We start from the raw sequence: 20,456 nt of genomic DNA, 5'->3' as shown, positions 1-20,456 counted from the left end.
TCGGTTTGGGGATTTTTTTTCAGCATGATCAAAATCTTTGCACATATTTTTTAAGTTTGTAGATAAGAAATTATGTGACAATTGGATATAGCCTGTAGTATTTCTTGCAAGAGATAGAGAAGAAAATGAGGTTGGCACATTCCACTCCCCAAGGGAGACAAGAGCTTCTTTGTGGCCACTGTAGGCCACTACAACAATATACATAAAACAGGCCTATTTAATCATTTAGTCTTTTCTTTTAACAAGATGTGTTTCAAATATTTAACAGAAGCTCTGAACTGTTGCAGTAGCTTTTGGCTGTTAGTTTTTCATCTGAACTGAGTTTTGAGTCACAGAATCACAGAATATGCCGAGTTGGAAGGGACCCACAAGAATCATTGAGTCCAACTCCTGGCCCTGCACAGGACCATCCCCAAGAGTCACACCATGTGCCCAAGAGTATTGTCCGAACACTTCTTGAACTCTGTCAGGCTTGGTGCTGTGATCACTTCCCTGGGAAACCTATTCCAGTGCCCAGCCACTCTTTGCGTGAAGAACCTCTTTCTAATATCCAACCTAAACCTCCCTGACACAACTTCAGGACATCCCCTCAGCTTCTGTCACTGATCACCAGAGAGAAGAGATCCGTGCCTGCCCCTCCTCTTCCCCTCACGAGGAAGTTGTAACTGCAGTGAGGTCTCCCCTCAGTCTCCTCTTCTCCAGGCTGAACAGACCAAGTGCCCTCAGCTGCTCCTCATACAGCTTCTGCCCTAGGCCCTTCACAATCTTCATTGCTCTCTTTTGGCACCCAAAACTGCACACAGTGTTCAAGGTGAGGCCGCACCAGTGCAGAGCAGTGTGGGACAATCCCCTCCCTTGACCGGCTGGAGATGTTTTGCCTGCTGCCCCCCATGACATGGTTGGCCCTCCTGGCTGCCAGGCCATGTAAAAATGAAAGCTGCCTTTCCCTTTTTTACCTCTGTTTGCAATGTAGTAACTTCTCAGAGTTTCTCTTGACCTACTCAAATCGCAGAGTCAATCCCTCTGGCATGTGGTCCCTTACAGTTGTCTCTACATACAGGAAAGCTGGGCAAAGAGCCCCGGTAAGTGCAACAAAGTTTTTATAAGACTTCTTGTCTGAATTCCTAGAGAACAAAGAGTGCATATGTGTCTGTGTATGGAGCTACAGGTGAGCTTAGATTACATCCCAGCTGTTTACAGCTCCTAAGTGCATCTATAGTCATTTATTTCAGAGAAAGCTCTCAGTAATATCAAGTACTCAGTCTTACATTCAGTGAATCTAGTAAATAACCGTTTGGTTTTCAGTAACTGCTAAATTATAATAACAATTTTTTTTTAATAACACATGAGCAAAGTTTCTTGCATGTGACACTCCATGCATTATTTCTGCTTATTACAATTTATAAACCTACTTCTTGTGAAACATACTTTTAATCAAGGTAAGCCATTCAAACAATCTTCTCTCAGAGAAGCATTAACATCAGCTTTGATGAGTGTGTTACTCAACTCTTGGTATTGATTCTGCTGTGCTAGATGGATGCATCGCTCCCCAGCATGCTTTTGTGCTTCATGCCAGTGTGGAAAAGGAAGGACAGGCTCTTTCTCACCAGAGCATTTACAGTGGAGGTCAAGCAATGGAGCAGAAATCCTCTCAGCAGCTGATAAGTGTGAAGTTTGGACCCTTGTTCAGAGCGGGCAGGTACTGTCAGTCACAAACATACAAATGTCAAGAATTTTCTGCCTGGTTTTAAACTGTAATAATTTTCCTGCTTTATTATCTGACTGATTTCTCACCATGGCATTAGTTTATGACCCTGACTGTGACAATGTAGCAACATTTTTAATACTTTGCAAATGTTAATGCCTCTGTTCTAATTTTACTTTCATACTTCATGTGTCATAGGAGACTCTACCACTTGAACTGGATTTAGCCCCTCTCCTGCAAATCTTTCCATGCATAAGTGGCTTCAGTTATTGGACCTAATAGTATTAGCTGTAAAACATAACAAAACAACAACAAAAAATTAATTTTGGTCAGATTTTTGCTCTCTGCTTTTTAAAAAAATTAATTCATTACAGGTGTTTGCGTGGGCAGAAAGGAGAAAAAGAGAATGAATCTGCAGTGGCCAGATCTAGTGTGTTCTGAATCAAATGGCACAAGCTAGGCATATATGTTGGACTCACTTTTCTATATGTCACCCTTTTATCACATTAACACACTCAGAACAGCTCTCCTTTATGGCAGATATAGAGATACCATGACAGTGAAATCACTGTATAAATACCAGGATGGATCACGTATTTTATCAAGCTCTTCCTACAAATCCTTTAGAAGGGCTCTGAAATAGCTGCATTAGCGCTGTTGAGGCCATGACTTTTGGAACTGGACACAGATCATGGGAAAGCGGCTCACGAAGTCCTCCTACGCAGGTCTGTGATGCATACATGCCTTCATGCCTTGTCTCTCATTATACCCCCTTGCAAGTGGTATAAACAGATACAGACACAGATCTAGACCTATCATCCATCCATCCATCTATCTATCTATCTATCTATCTATCTATCTATCTATCTATCTATCTATCTATCTACCTACCTACCTACCTACCTACCTACCTACCTACCTATACTCAAGGGTAAGAAGCCAATTATGTCTCAACACAGAGAGACCTTATGTTCTAGGTATTGAAAGAGTAAAAAGTAAAAAGCCTTGCCTCCTGGACATTGAGACACTTATTCACAGATTTAACTAGTTAAGTATGTGACAAGAGGTGACGTGAAGCTGCAACTCACTTTCTTTTTACAACCTATCCTCTAGATTCATCCTGACTACTTTAGCTGCCAACTCTCCTTTTCCAAAACCTTACCCAAACTGCCCCCCAATTGCTGGCACTCTGCCTATGCACAGCAGTCTCCCATAGAAAAGTGAGGGACCCTAGTTTTCTCTTTTGACTCATATCATCCACCTACTTAGTGTATTTCTCTCTACCATCTGGAGAATATAAAATAAATGTCAATTCCTTTTAAAACTGGGGAGGTATCATTTTTCCTCCTTTACATACAGTTCAAAACATAGCAGACCTCCAAAGTCCAGTATCATGTTTTTTAAGGAAGGCCTAGATATGACCCAGCTCCCTCTCCATCCTCCATGAGGGAGGCCATTTTTCCTGGGCTGGTAGCCTTAGCTCAGGAAATCCTTTGTTCTTCTATGACGTATTTTTGTTATATCAATTAATGTCAGTACAAGGACAGTTGGTGGCAGCCCTGTATAGTTGGGTGTTAGGCACCTACGGGCTTTTTGTGAATCTGCACCTTAATGCCTTAAATTCCTTCTTCAGACAGTAGTTGGGGACCAGATGAGGCTGCAGCTCAGCAGGAATTCCTCCTACCAACACAGTCACAATGGCATGTGCCACAGGAGAAGACAGAACACATGTACAGAAACACACTTGGAGTGCAGGACTGTGGAAATAACAGCTGTGACCTGGAACACTTGGCTTCTTCCTGGAGAGGGTGATAAATCAGAAGTGATTGGTCTTCCACACAAAAAAAAGAACCAGACACTGAAACCCAAAAGACAACAACAAAAAACCCCAGTAGGGACACTAGCTGAATGCTAAGGAAGAGAAGATGGAAAAAAAAAATACAAGGAGGAAATCCCTTAAATAATCTCAACCAGAACAAAATAAGCTGAAATGCAGAAAATACAATAATTTGATATATGTGGCAGGAATGTGTTGGCTATATTTGGGAAGAGGATAAAAGTCATCACTTATTACACTTGGTTATCACTTGTCAGTTGAAAGAACTACATTTCCATTTCTTTTTCAGTTAAAGCTGTCACTTCCATAGTAGTGCCATGTGTGGAATCCAAGGATTCCACAGGTGTGGAATGATGAGAAGTCCTGTCTTTATGGAGGCAGTCAATGCCTTGATATTCCTGACAGCCTGAATCACTATGCTGCTTTAAGCCACTAACTAGCAAAGCACAGGAGAACAGCAGAGACAGAACACTTGGCACTTTTGAGATGTGTTTATATATGGTTTCTTTTTCCTTATTGAAACAGTTGTATGCCAGGAACAATTTGTCACTGAGACCGTGGTAACTCGGGATAGAAAGGCAAGATACTGCAAGGTGAAAGGGGAGATTGCATTCTATTTTGTAGCCACAGCATTTAGAAAGCTAGTATCCAGACAGCAATGGAGTTCGTGGCTAAATGCTGAACACGTTTTGACTCTTGGATTTGCTGGAACATAAAGAGTTCAGAGAAGTAGCTCTGCAATTTACCTCAGTCTTAAACGACTTAGCAATTTTAGGAGTTTAGCTTAGAGATTTCAACTGGAACATGGGAGCTTTTCTTTAGCTGAAGTCTACAGCAGGTCAAACCCATGACATCCTTTACAGTTGGGATGACTTACACAAAACAATTAACCTTTACTAGATTGAAAATCTTCTGCAAAACATCTTCTGCACCAATTCCTCCAAGTGATGAGCATGTTGGAAGGCACCAGCTATGCATGCCTAAATAAAAACTGAAGTCTCTTATATCTTCTGGGATCCTGCATCTCATATTTATTTTAAATCCCTTGGTATGGTTGCTGTTGCTAAAATACCAACAGGGATAACAATAGCAATAACAGTAATATTTGAAGAGCCCACAAAGAACACAAATTCTGCTAGTGACAGAGGCTACTACCTGCATTTATGTGCAAATGATATGTCGACTGAACCACTCTCTTCTGTCTTGGTGTGTATTGGATGCACAAGGCCAATAGAATAAAGGTTATTCGTAACATTTATTCCTAACCTTTATGGGACTTGGAATCCCATAATTAAATTAGAATCACCACTTTCTCAAAAACCCCAAAAATCCTTTGCCTTCTTTAAAGACTTCATGTAAGTGAAAACTTGACACCATTTTGAATCCAGAGTTGTTTTTTTGGCCACTTGGTAGGAGATGTTTTTAAATGTCTGCATGGCATAGATCTTCACAGAAGGCAATGAAAAAAGAAACCATCCCCTGTGGATCTGTGAGTTGATGCAGTGAGTACAGACACCTGCTGGATAACCCACTGAGGTGCTGCTGGCTGCACAGCTCGCAAGGCAGCATCACCAATATTTGTGGTCAAAAAAGGAGCTGGCAGAGCAGGAGATGTGAATTGCTACCAAGTCATATCCCTCACATCACTTTTTTGGGGACTGAATGAGATCCATCCGTCTTTTTCTGGAGTAGGGTCTCACAAGAACCTTGCTCCTGACCTTCTTTCCTCCTCCCACAGTGTCAGATGCTGACCTGCCTGATAAATTAGTTAATTTAATAATGGGTCTTTCTTCTCTGCTATACCTGTTCCTTGAGTCATTCAGATGATACCAGTACACTTTTGGCTACTCTTTAAATAAAACTTTTTAAAAATTATTTAAAATAATAATGAAGAATGAGATACTGTCTCCTTAAATCACAGTCCTTGGTAATTACAGCTAGGTTAAGCAATGAAGATCAGAAATCAAACCCAAACTATGCAATTGCCATGGATAAAAAATAATATTCCCCATGATTCCGTAGCAGGATGCTCTACCTAAGCTGGGATACAGCAGCTCAAACTCTGTCTTATTTACAATTTATCAGTGATGGATTGAGCAAGGAGAATCTGCTGGTCCCTGATAAGATTGAGCAAGGAGGGTCTGCTGTTTTTAGCATTGAAAGGTGCTGAGACCAACTTGACTAAACTGTCAGACCCACCATGAGGACATGCAAGTCGGGTGCTTCCTGACTGAGACTGGGGTCAGGAAGGATGTGCAAGCCCTGATATGCAAGTAAGAGTCAGAATTGTCAGGCAGAAGAAACCAAAGAGCTCGTAGCATCTTTTTCAGCAACAAAGTGTATTTTGCTGAGTAAGCCTGACAACACATAATCTACAAACGTATATAACTGACAGTCAAACACTTTATACTATAAAAGGCAAGTCCTACTGCTCCATGGTGAGGGCTTCTAGCATAATGTGTGAAGATTCTTCCTGGAGTGAAGATGCCCATCAGAGTTACTCCTCAAGGCTGAATGAAAGAGATTTTAACCCCCCCTAGTTCTAGAATATTCCAGGAGACCAAAGGCACTACTGGCTGTGGTGCATATTCTCTGAACTCCTAATGGAAGGGGAACCTGTGCGCCATGCAGTCTTGTCTAGTAACCAAATGGGGACCAAAGCACTCTAGTGTGTGGCAAGTTCATTACTTGCATTTGCTTTTTTCTTTAGAATTTGCTACTTTTGAATGTGCTCCACGGCAATGCCCTTGATTGTCAACTACATAAGTCTGGTTTTGCCTTGACTACAAAGATCTGTAACTTCTTGACTCTTTTACCAGCAGTATTCTCATTTGGTAAACTTGTAGAAAAAAGTTAGGACAAGGTTACAAAGAAATCAGAAGTTGCGCTGTGACTCACTCAGTGGAAGCAAGATGTCTGATTCTGGCAAATTAAAGTAATCTGTTCTGGCAAATTAAAATTTATTTTAATAATAAATTTTTTCAAGATGGCTAACAAGGTTATTTCAGGAAGATTTGCCACTTCTCTATAACTTAGGCAGTAGACAAAATACGATGTACTGAAAAACATGGGTTGTCAAGTTCAAAACCTTTAATTTTATGCCTCAGTTTTCATATTTGAAATTAACTGGATGTGCATTTTGGCAAGAATTATTACATTTAGATAACAGCTATCAGCATGGAGCTCTCCAACTGAGGTGTGACTCTTAGGTCAGAAATCAAATACGTGGTTTCCACATAGGATGGCTAAGCATCTAAATGGATTGCATCTACCCTTACCTATAATTTTGTGTCTACAATTCAAAACAAAGAGCTTTCGATCCTCATTTCAATATTCAGTTCACAACACTCATTTATTAGAACTTTCTCTTTCCAGTATTCAGCTGCACATAAAGACACCAAAAAACTAAGGCTAGACATTCATGACCAGTTGATGGTCAAAGAAAGTGTCTTACAGATGACTGGTCAATAAATCTGCTTGACAATTTAATTGGTATAATTGATAAAATCCATACAAATACTAGGGAGGAAATTAAATTACTTTATACAAATCAGATTGGGATTTAGATTAAAATTTTCTGGGTCAATTCGCTCTCTGCAAATTATGTTATAGAAGACCCCCTGGCTTGGAACATACTTATTAAGCTTTCTCATAAAAAGTGTATTAATTTATGTAGAATGGCATAGCCTAGTATCCCTATACACAATGCATGTATGTTTCCCATGTGGTCTTCAAACTTCCACATGGAGAAAATATACATATGCACAAAAATGCCACAATAACCACAGGTAGTATCGCCGTCTTATTCTTACACGCTCAGATAGTGCCTTAAGAGACACAGCAGGTTGTAGCAATGCTCTGACCCGAGGGGTGTTAAAACACCATTCACTGGTGTTATTCATGAAGGCCTTTTACTTTATTAATGGTTAGTTTTAGGGCTTCACTGAGTTCTCAACTAAAGAGAAGATATCTAGAATTGCTGAATGGAGGTCCACGGCTTGTATTATACAGAGGTAGAAAAACTAAATAATTACAACAGATTCTTTCAGCCTTAAAACCTATGAAAGGAAATACATTTAATTTTTGCTTTTCCAGCTTGATGGAGAGCAAAGGAAGAGGTTTTTCTTTCTGGTGTGTAGAAAAAAGTGAAAGGATTTTTTCTCATCCTGTTGTTTCTGTGATGATGCATCTGAACCTTCTCAAGTCCTGAGGGACAGATATGATTGCTTCTTCCATGTCTCAGAAATCTCTACCTATTTCTGATACAGGAGAGTTTAATGTAAGGCAGTAATCCTGGCATGCAGCCTTGGGAGTGCTTGAACACACATTTGTAGGAAAGACAATAGGAACACTGTAGGAGGCACACAGGAAAATGGTGCTCTCAGATGTGAGGGAGAAACAAAACCTAAAGGCAACTCCAGTCCCATTGCCTGCTTCAAGGAGATGGTACTGCAGTCTCTGAGAGAGGAAGATGCTTTTTATTGGAACATAACAACATCTACCGACTGTCAAGGAAAAGAAATGGTGGTAAGCCTGCTGCTTGTGTTTACATGACTGCATACCAGCTGTACAGTAATATTGTAATAAAAGCTGTTTGGGCAATCATTGTTATGCTGCTGCTGTTTAGCAGCTTGCTTTCAATATTGCATTACAGAAATTACATATTTCATGTAATCAGGTCTGTCTCTTACTTAATCATCCTACTCTGCATATAAATCTCTAAAGTGGACAGGTCTATAAATCACATGCATTTTTCATTTACCATTTATTCTAAGCCAGGCAGTTTCTTATTTAAATTGCCATATGAATAAATCTAATAATCCTTATTCACTTACATCATCTCAAACTTTAAATCTAGTTCTGACTGAGGTCATAAGTGAAATCAGTATTAGGGGCAAAACTAGCAGCTGTAACAACTATAATAGCTCACCAAATTATATTAACAGACTGAAATAACATTAAAAATGAGGAAAAATCGAATTACATTATTAAAGCATGCTATGCTGATTCAGGCAAACATTTAGCCTAACCAGAGATCCTGAATGTGCATGTACTGAGTTTATCATCACACTAGTCCATATACCCTGGATAGATGAGCAGTAAAGACACTCACCCAAATGTGTTTATTTATAAACTGCATTTCTATATGGTATTACTCAGACTTCTGTAATGCAATAGAAAATTCTAAACAACTGACTTCACACTTAGAGCCAGAAATGCACTCATTGGCTTAGAATGGGCAGTTTTGCGGTTCTTTTATTGTGTAATTCTGATCCTTTTAATCACCAATACAGAAGATCTCATGGAGGAAATATCAAAATTATTTCTCCCTCTTCCTGAAAAACCCAACAAATCCCATTTTGCTGTTAAAGAAAATGAAAGAAGGACTGACTCAAGCACTCCATCTGTCTAAGAAACAACTTACAATTTCTATGAAAATTCACACACAAAAGGAAGTGAAAGATTTCTTTGGTGGTGAAGGAAACATATGTCACAGAGGAGGGTCTGAAAACCTCCAGCATTACTCCCAAGGGTGATGGAGTTCAGAGGCTTTGCTTACAGCTGTCACCTGGTTGTCACAGGGCTTGCCTTTATGTGGAACTTCCTGCAGCAGTTCTGCAAGAAAGTTTCCCTCCAGAGCTCGAATAGAAGAAAGATGTAGTTCACATTCTCACAGCTATTTCTAGTAAGTGGACTTGTTATTTGTGTGGAATTGTTATTTAGTGTTTGGATCACTGCCAGCCTATAAACAACACCTATTACATTTACATGTTCCCAGCACTGACAGGAACAGTGTAAGGATCAGGGTAGGATCCTTCCTATGCTGGTCCCTTCCAGCTGCTGGCAATGCACCACACAGGGTCTTCCTTTGCCAGAGGTTGCATCTGGGCTGCCATGTTTTTGAGTTGTCCCTGGGCCTATTTATTATGAATTCGTCAAATTCCCTTTTGAATTCATTTGCACTTTAGGTGTCCAAAATATCCTCATATGTTGTTTGGGATGACCCACTGTCTGATTGGTTTATTGTCCTTTATATCATATGATCTGTGTTATGAGAAACAGTAACAGAGCAAAACAAAACAAAACATTCTGTGTTATAGAAATACAGATTTTTCTCAGTCAAAACTTCATGTCAGCTAGTCCATTCTTCCAATCCACCTTCTTACCTGTTTCCACACCTTTCTGCACACAGTGTTGGTGGTTCATGCAGTGGCATAAAGATGGTTTTTTTCCCATTTCATTTCCAAGACAGCATAACATTTTATTTACTGGTAGGGTGGTTAGGAGATCCCTGGGCTTAGCAGGCCCTGGGACAAGGAGAGGAGAAGCAAAGCCTCAGCTCCCCAGACTCTCTTAGCACCAGCCACATCAGCACTGCTGGAGCTGAGGGCAAGCCTGAGCATCCTCAGGCGATCATTGCTTCTGTAGATTTCCTCAATTCTGTGCACTTTGAAAGAATAAAGCCAGATTGCCTTTATGCATCCTTTTGTTATTATAATAGATTTTCTAGAAACAGGATAATTGGCACAAGTAAGCAAGAACTGCTGCAAATTGTTTTTTTTTAATCACTGTCATTCAGCAAGAATTCACACACACATAAATAAGGTCAGGATAATGCATTGGAAGACACTCCTACCTCCTTTATTTTGCCATCTGTAATTATTTTTTATTGTTTATAAAAACAAATAGTACAATAAAATTTCATAATCAATATGCAGCGGTTGCCAGAGCACCATGGGGGCTGGGTGCTCCCTGGGGTCCCTGAGGTTCCCAGGGGCAGCAGGTCAGGACCTCGCAGGTAGGACCTGTCTCACCACCCCAGCCTGGGCTCAGGACACCCTTGGGCAGCTCCAGGTCTTAGCACAGGCGTCTCCCTGAGGACAGCTGAGGGACCCCAGGGTCATGACAGAGTTCATTACTGGCACAGCAGTGTAGGGAACTCCTGAAATGTGACAGAACTCAAACCAAGTTGAAACCATAGAACATGCTTCTGTGCTGAGCACTGCAGGTTGTGATACCTTGTCATATATTATGTAAAATAATTAAATTTTAGCACTATGGGCCTTTACACTGTTAGCCAGTGTCATATTTTTACTGGGAGACAGGTTATCTGTCGTCTTTTAGTGACAGTGACTGAGTTACAGTTATTGGAGAATGGATTGGTGAGATCTGATATCTAGTAAAGACATGAGACCTTCCAGTAGGTAGAAAAAGGCAACTTTTTCTGTTAGGCAAATAAAGATATTTGCTAAGGCTTTACTTGAATTCAGAGCTAAGTAGTTGCCATAATTTTGTTCTTTTTATCCATATTATTAAACTGTGTTCCTATACATTTTAAATACATGTCTACAAATTAGCAAAGAAGAACCTGCAAATATTTCGTAATAAATCCCTGAGGAGGGTGCTAGGTTCTTCTAGATTTTAAGTGTACTTAGTAAGCAAAGCCACATCTGTGTGTACCAAGAAGATACAGTAAACATCTGCTGCTATCTATCCAATGGGACGGTGCTGGCTTCATAAGCAACCTCAAAGGAAATCATATTAGGTCTTTGTGCCTTCATTACCTTTTCTACGACTTTAGCATTTTCTGTGACTTTGCAAATGCTGACAGCTGTCAAGAATAAATAGGGCACATTTGAGTGGCTGCCATTCAGTGCAAGAGATCTCCAAGTGATTAACTAACAGAGGTCTTCATTATTCCTGCATATCACCTGCCTATTCTTTCAGTACATTCAGTCCTTACACATCCAAAGATGCTGCTCTGGAGATGTCAGATCTCATTTCTCTCTGTAGACAAGACTTAAAACTAAATCTGTCATATTGCCCCTGTTCTGAGCTGGTCCTGCACTTTAGCAAATGTACTGGTTCTGGCTGGGATGGAGTTAATTTTCTCCATAGTAGCTAGTGATACCTTTGAATTTTTAGGATTTTTAGATTTTTTGTAGATTTTAATGTAGCTGTATAGTCTGTCACACTTTAGAATAGTAGTTAATATTTACTAAACCCTATTCCCCCATTTCATATTGAATTTTCTGAATTCTTTAGATTCTTTAGGCTCCTTTCAAGGTAGGACTGTAATAAATACGTTCTGTTTAAGAACATTTGCACCCCAGGCCTGAACAACAAGATACCATCATAGTCAAAGCAAACTTCAAGCCTGGAAGGAACCTTGGAAAAGCTCCAAAGACACTATCTGCTGTGAAGAAAAGGAAGGTGAGGAAGAAAGGGGTCTTGGGACCTCTGGCTCAATTTCCAGGGAGGTATGCCAAAGGGGTAGATCTGGGGGTGCGTAGTTTTCAGATTAGACCATAAGTTGTGGAACTCCTGGACACGGGGGTCTGCGCAATTTTTGTACTTCTCGTGCCAGAAAGCCTTCATTAAAAAGCTGTTCTCTGTCTTATCTACTAAATTAGCCTGGTGAGTCTTTTTTGGCTCCAGATTTTAAGGCAACACTAGCATGGGGCTGGGGTTAAACCACGACAGAATGGAGGGAACCTTTGTGGACAAGTAATCTTCATTTTCAGTAGTAACTTCTTTTTATTGATGGAATCAGAGAAAAAATGGAGGCTTTGGGGGGCAGGCATGGGAGAAGAAATCTTTGTGGGGAGAAAAATTCCTTTTTTGCATCTAGGTGTGCTGGTAAGGATCGGTGGTGGGAGCTCCACAAGCAGAGTCGGTTAACCTCTCCTTTTCCTCCAGCTGTCAGAGGGGAAAAGTAACTCAAAGACTTCTGGGAGTTGCAGTTCTGCCTTTAGCAGAGGAATCTGGCAAAAATCCCTGCTTGAAAGAGCAGGGTGTTTATACAGACCTCTCTCTGCACATGGGAGCATTTAAGGAAGTCCAAAGTGTAAACCCCTGCTCCAAAATGTTGAGGAGATTCCTCTCTTCTCCTTCTCCTACAGGATTCAAAACCCAGAGCAGCTCTTGGCTCCCTACCCCAGGGGTGAAACCCTCTCTCTTTCTTTCCTGTCTTGCTCATTTAACCCCTAATCCTCCAAGCAGTCCTGTTGAATACAGAGGTGTCACTTTTGAAGTGACACCTGTCTCAGGGCCATGTCATGCACTACCATCCACTTGGCACCCTGAGTCTCGTATCTTCTCCATAGAGTACATGCATATAATTAAATTTTTTTAGGGAACTATAAGAACAGCCTTTTTTTCCTTCTTTTTCTTTTTTTTCCCCTTTTTTTCTTTCTTTTTAGTGAAAGCACACTCAAGCTGTTTACCTTTTATTTAATGGTCTGTTTGGTTAAAATATCCTGTTTGAGAAGCCATGAATTTTGGACTTTTTTCCACATAAGAGAGATGTTTCATCTCCTGTCTCTTCATGAACTCCATGTGAGGAGAAAGAAATTACAAGTTTATGGGTGACTCTGGATGCTGAGGCTTAGATAAAGACACTGAAGTGAAGACATGATGTCAGAAGGGAGCTGGAAAATCTCATCCCCGTTAAGACTGGGCCGTGAGTACGGGCGCTTCTACAGAGACTTGCCAGGAGAGGGCTCAGGATCTTGAGGAACAGTCCACCTGTGCCTCCACACCCAGGCAAGTCCCATCCAGCTCCCTTGGCTCATCTGGCTTTTCTGTCCTGGGAGCTTGTAAAGGGTGAGTGGGTAAAATTCATCCCTGAGATAACACATACAAATGATCTAATGTATTATATTTCAACTCAAACTGATGTACATCTGTGCTTGAAGGTATGAGGAATTTAGGGCATTATTCAAGTTTCTTCTAGCACAGTAATTCACATTCAGCACAAACGGGGAAATGATGCACTGCACTGTATAACAACTATGCCTAAGTTAGATCTTAGTAAGAGCTTACATCTTCTGTAAGCTCTGACATGCTTCTACATTAATAGGAACAAATGAAATCATAGAGCAGTTGAGCCAAATTAATTATAGAACCATGTGATACAATTTCAAAATGAAATATAACTGTTGCTCCATTTTTATTTACAAATAGGTAAATAAATTCTTGTCAAGGTAATGCCTTAATGATCTGCCCGTACAAAAAAGCAGCATTGGTAGACAGGTTTACAGGACAAGATCTATGAATGTAATTTATGAGCTTTTTTCTTGCATTAAAGAGTATGCTCTGGACTTGAGTTTCTCTAAAATAAAACACTGGAAAATCTCCTCTGGAAGAGGTTGTTAATATTTTTTAATTTACATAATGTATCATGCTCTGTACCTTTAAAACTGTATCAAGCAGTACCTGCCAATCTTCATTGCCAAGAGATAAGAAACAGTGTTCTGTTCTATATGAAATGCCAACAAAAAAAAAAAAGGAAAATTAACAGTTGATGTGCAAAGTCTTGATCCTGGCAGACCAAAAAATGCCTCTCTTCTGCATCCTGCCTCTTTCTGCCTTCAAATATTTAACATACTTTAGGGAGCTGTATAAATAAATAATGCTTTTATTTGATGATAATGTTCCAGAAAGAGTAATTTGTGAGGAGGAGAAGGGGCTTCACGAAGGTAAGTCTTAATCTCCCATTCTGCAATCTCTGTCATGGTATAATCTATAGTACAAACTACTTGAGACAGGGATTAGCTCTTGAATTTAGGTCACTACAGTGTCTAGTCCAAAGCGTTATGTTTGATTTCTATTTCTACAATACTCTTAATTTCTGAGCTGTTCTGACTGCTGCAGTTCTTGATCAGTACTGGTAGATAAAAGTGCGATGCAGATTCATTACAAAATTATTGGCTGCAAAATTAGCCAGTATTATTAGTTAGTGGTGAGGTTTTGTTTTTCAAATAAATAGCACTATTCCAAGTATCAGCAGAAGCTAAGTGAAGTAATTTACATTGTTTTTACTGAAAAGGAGGTGATGGGGGAGGAGATCTGAAAAAGATGATTTTTGTAAGGGCAGGGGTAAATGCAAATAATTAGGGCACATCAAAAATTAAGCAAAGCACCACACCCAGCATGAAAGTTAGCACATTTGTCTTGTAAACACCAGTGAGCTGAAATCACACATTCTTCAAATGGAGGAGCTAATGGCCTTCTTTCAATGTACATGTCTCTTTCTCTTTCTTTTTTTTTTTTTTTACTCAAAACTATGCACTGTTCAGATTCAGAAGATTTTTTCCAGCATAAATTGGATCGTCAGAGCCCATATTCATCTGACAACAGTTTGAACTTGATATATACAAAGGTTTGGATCACAGGCTTCATAGCTTACTTCTTTTTTTCTCTTGCTCCTCTGATGGTTGTGTTTTTCATCCCATCCTTGATTCCTTTCTTTTACATGTTGGATTCAAATAAACTCCCTATCCTTTCCCTATCCTTATTCTTTGTCTGATTACATTTCTGCACAGAAGGAAAGGTCTTTTAGGTAGTGTGAGGTGTCCTAACTGTCTCCACTCCTCTCCACTGCCCTCTGACATAATTTTGGCCAGGTCTGTGCAGGAAATGTGCTGGATCTTTAACACTGTAGTAGATTTGCAGGTTGTCTTTGTGGTATTGTTTCTTTGACAAAAAGGTTTTGTAGATATGACTGCGTATATGTATACATGTGTAAAACTCCTTGCTCATCACTTGTATTCATGAAGAAAAAATTAATTTTGCCAGCACATATTTATTGGCATAAATTACAAAAGCAAACGTCTTTTGATGGGAATGAGGCATAGCCCTCACTTAACTCTCACCTAATGCTCTGTCTTTCTTCCTCTCCTTGAGTCATATGTACTCTCAAGAAACACTTTGCACTTGGATCAGCCACTCCTTCATTAAGATAATTCCTTCTTTGCTTTCTAAATTCTCTTCAGATGTTCTTCCTTCCACTTAGACTTCACTCAAAGCACCCTTCCCCCCCTCCCCCAGCACTATCTGCAACCACCTCTTCACTTGATCTTTTTGTTCTTATCTTCTATATTTGGATTAAATTATCTTCTTCTTAGGGCAGAGATCTTGTTTCCTATGCCCTTATGAAGGGATATTTTCATGTCCATGAATGTAGAACTAGGAGAATACAAGCCAAGAAGAAAATGTTTTCAAATCCTATTCTGAAATTTCAGCTGTAATTTTGCTGTTGGATGGGCAAGCTGAAACCACTGTTTAAAATCTACCTGTGTAATCTCCAGAAGCAATAAAACCCCAAACCCTTGAGCTCAGCAATTAGAAAATGAAAGAAGATTGCTTTCCAGAGATGTGTTATGATTTGTAAAGACCTAGATACAGGAGTGAATAGCTAATTCATTAGCACATATTATCATTTAATAGCCAAATCTGCTAAACACAACCCTGACTTGAAAGAAATCTAAGAATAGGAGGCATGCAAATTACTGTAATCCTTAAATTACTTGTATCTTTCAAAATCTTCTATCAATGTCTTAGGTTTTTCTTCATAGTTGGTTTCTGCACCTCCTCCACAATGCAAAACAAGACATTGGTTTATTCCAATAAATGCTGAGCCTGAGGGGCTCCTGTTTTTTGGTAGGAATTAAATAATTCAAGGGATGAGCCCTTGTCATACAGTTCTAAAAGGAGTTTTGGTCCATCAGATCTTACATCTTGTTTCAGAAGTGATCAGCAGGTAGAGGAAGATGCTCTGCTTCTGTTCCCCAGAAGGGAATCAATTATTCAAAAAATGTTAATGTAGAAGGCAAGCAGAGGAAAACTTTCTCCTTCAGTAAATAAAGAAAACCTTTCACATCTATCTGAATCAGAAAAATGCAGATACAAGATGATTTTGGGTTTCTATTTAAGAATCCTAAAATAAAAGCATCTGTTGGCTGTAAAGGCAATCAGTATACAAACACATGGGTATACAATGAGAGGAAAAAAAGTATATATCATCATCTTTTTGTGGCTTATACACAAGGCAGGGGTAGCTCACTTGCATGACAAAGGAGGCAGAGCCTTAGGGTACAGATTTTGAGAAGAGTGCTCATTCTTGAAGATAAACCAGTATACAGATTATTCTTAATGCGAGGTCTGAATGCACACAATTGGATTTGAGGGGAAATGGAACTGTGGAGCTGCTCTCCCTTGCTTTCATGGGGAATTTCTACTACTTTAACTCTCCTGGTACCATGGCACAGCCTCCCCTCAGCGGATTCAGCTCTGGAGATGCAGACATTCTAAGGGCTGAAATTTTTTTCCTGGTCAAATAATATTTTAATTTTATTTTAAAATTATTTAAATCCTGAACACATGGGTCACAGGTTGCAAGTCTCTTTCCAAAGCTTCTGAAAGTGTCATGACACTCCTGAAGGAGGATGATTGTCGATATTTCCTTTACTAATGTCATAACTCCTTTCTTTGCACCTGCAGCCTTATGACCTGAATTGAATATGAAACTGGTCAAGCTCAAATGGTCTTTTGAGCTTAATAACTAAGACAGTTAAAGCACAAGAATAACATTGCCACCACCAAGTCCAGCCGCCTTTGGCTCTCTGGCTCCACCACCAAATACCTCCTTATGAATGGGTGAGGTTCAGTTCTGAGTCTTGAGCAAGCACTTCTCTGTCCTGCTTCAGCAAGCACTTCTCTGTCCTGCTTCAGCATGGGTCAGAGCTACTGTACCTCCCACTGTACCCTGACAGAAGTTAGGCTATGCCATGCACTGTGTTTTGGTTAAGCCGTAATTATTCATGAGTACCAATAACATTTAATATGCTTTGTTTCTGTATAATCTTCTAGAATATCCATATTCCTCACAATGGTTGTGACAAGAGTATGGCAGAGAGATTTAAGTCTCCAGATCCCATTTTTTGTATAGAATCAGTTTGTCATTGTTTGCTAGAAGAATTTAGACCATGTTTTTGAGACCAAATAACAGTCTGATTGCAACTACTCTGCTTGCATATACTAATCAAGTAAATGCAAATGCTTGACACCTCCCTTTGGAACATTTGTGCATGTAGTTGTCCACGTACAGGTGTAATAGAGAGAAATATCGGATTCGTGGTCTCAAAGACATCCCCCCTCTGTGCAAAAAAGAAACTCCAGGCATCAACAGAATAGGGGACCAAGTCTCATGGTAATTGATTGACTCAAAGTCTGCCTAGAGAGTCTGTTAAAACTCTGCTGCCAGATAGGACTATCAATTAAATATAAGTCTAGCAGTGGTTTTTCCAATATGATCTTCAAAATGCTGGACTTGAATTAAAAATTTGTCTTATGGAGTCTATGGACAGATGGATTCCATGGGCTGATACTGAATCAGTGCTATCTGAATGCATCTCGAGGCATCCAGTTCTCCTGGCAGGCTCTGAAGAACTGCAGTCATTATGTGTGATTTTGAATTATTTTTCTTTTTTGATGTGTATGTCTAGAAAATATTTTTATTGCCATAATCAGTTGTCAAGAAATATATAGCTGCAATTAGCAATATAATCCATGGGATGCCATTTTCCTTTGTTAGGGGAAGACTTTTCATTTGCACATTTTTTGACATGTGAGGATACCCTCAAATGGTTTGTTTAGATAAACATCCTAAGAAAGATCCAGTTTGAGACAAGTCTTGGGGCAATCCTCTATAGCATCTTAAGAGGCAAATCAAAACTTCTTACATTGGCTAAAAAAGCTCCCCTCAACCCTTGCATTCATGTGTGGGCGTGTTCTAATTAGAACTTAGTGGATTATGAACAAATTATCCAAAATCTTTCACTTCCTTTGCAAATTGTCAACAACAAGATCACAGTTTTCTTCAATTTCTTACTGGAAATTACTCTTTGGGCCTCAATTATTTCTACTTTTTACTGGTTCCTACCTTTTTAGTATCTTATTTTTCTTCTGTTTTTTCTCTTTGTACTCTAACCACATGTGATCTATATGTGTCACTAACTTTGTACCTTTGTACACACTACATATCACTGCCTTGCATTCAGACACTGCTCTTGCCACTTTTTGCCCCTAAATCTTTGGAGTCACCTGCACCCAGGCAAAATGGATTTAAATGGTGTCAGCTCAGAACAGGAATTTTTTATGCTGTTTTTTTTACTCAGTTTATAGACTCATAAATACATAAGTAGGTGCAAGGAAGTTGAAAAGAACCTCAACCCATTATGGTTCATCTTCTTATTTTGTATTTAGCTGCTAAGATACTGTAAAGATTTTGATAAAGTTGCTACATTTTCACTTAATATTTTTCTTGTCTTGTCTTATCATTCTTTTTTCCTAGTTCCCTAACTTTTTCTTTGTTTTTGGCACAACCATCATTTCTGTACAGTCACATATTTGCCTGGGAAGGAAGAGCAGTGACCACTCAGCAATAGTAGTAGCTCATTTGTATTTCTTTCAGATGCAGAAATGATAGTCTTGTATTACTCAACTCTAATATTGTGATAGAGGTACAACTGGTTATAGTTTCCCATCCTATTCCAGAGAGACCCATTCCGATGCTGTAACCCCCATGCATGGGGGACCTTTCACCAGTTCACAGAAATTCCAAGTCCAGTGGCAGTGCTGGATATAGAATTTGGATCTAACAATTTTTATCACTTGGCACCAGCCCCACTCAACCTCTCTTGATCACACAGACTCAGAAGATCTTCGGGCAGGCTGCATCCTTGGAAGTCTAGTTATTCTCTTCTAACCTGGAATAGATTCCTTAATTGCATGTTCAGACCGTGCAGAATGCCAGAGATGCCAACACAATCACATGCACACGGAGGGAAAACAGGCATGCTGCTGTCCCTAGCAGGAAATCGCTACATCTAAAAAAGACTTTGGACACAAAAGTTCTTATTCTATTAAAAAGAGCATATAGGAAATCTTTCCTGTGCCTTCACATTTTCTTAGCATCAGTGTGACTTTGAGAAAAAACTACTTCTTGTTTTTTTATGGCCACTATGGATCCTGCTAGGATCCTGCAATCTTTTACTTTTACTAGAAATATGTGGCAAACACTACTGAACATGAGAGACCTGATAGAAAACCTGATTATGTTGGGGAGTTTTTTCTTCAAGTAACACATGACTGAAATTAAGAAACAAAGTTGGAAGTAAAAAGCATGGCTAAACCAGTTTAAAAATAGAGGAAAGAGGAAGATTTTAGATTAATTTCAAAGTGTTTTTTATGGTTCAGAGCATGAACACAGTTATGTTCACATCAATATAATTTCAGGGAGGCTTTAGCTGTGTACATGAAACAAGTCCAGTGCTGCCATAGGCTACTCACTGGACTCACTGCTCTTGTTTCCAATGCACTAGAAAACAACAAATAAGTTTCAGGCAGAATCCGAACTCTAGATTTGGCAAGAGCAAAACAGAAGTGGCAAACCTTTAACTGTCTGAACCATAGAAACAGTACTAATTCAACACTGAAGCCTCCTGTATCTAATACCCAGAGGTTTTTGGCTTCTAGATAGTGACTTTCTTTAGATTGTTTCATAAGTGACACTAAAATGTACAAAGCAAAACCCTGAAAGGTCTGTCTGCTCCAAAAATAAATATTTTAAATTCTGGGAGCTTTATTGCTGTACAGCAGGTGTGGAAATCATAGGAGATATGGCTTGCAAAAACGGCTTGTTTCATTTTCTGTTACTTTATTACAACTCTCCCTAAAAAACTGAACAATTCTTAAAAAAATGTTTCTATTTTATTGTCCATCTAACTTCTGACTTCTGCTGCCTCACTTCCCAGTAACTGCCTTGAACACATAAAAATCTACTGGTGTACTTTTATCCCTTCTCCTTCCCCCCATCCTGACAATCAGGGCCATTTAAAACAATGTTTTGTGGATTGTTGTATTATTTATTTATTTAGTGCTGGTGTCACTATGATGTGGGCAGGTTTCAATCAACCATTAAAATACACTTACGTGCTTCAGAGCACATAAATATATCAGCTTCTTGTTTCTGGGTCTGACTCTGGAAACAAAAAATAACCCTGAAATACTTGGGTTAAGTATAGGTATGCAAAGCTTTGTTTCCTGTATGGCAGAGGCACCAAAAACATT

The sequence above is a fragment of the Corapipo altera genome, unplaced genomic scaffold, assembly GCF_003945725.1.
Source record: "Corapipo altera isolate COAL_440 unplaced genomic scaffold, ASM394572v1 44, whole genome shotgun sequence".
Taxonomy (NCBI): Eukaryota; Metazoa; Chordata; class Aves; order Passeriformes; family Pipridae; genus Corapipo; species Corapipo altera.
This window is presented reverse-complemented; position numbering follows the sequence as displayed.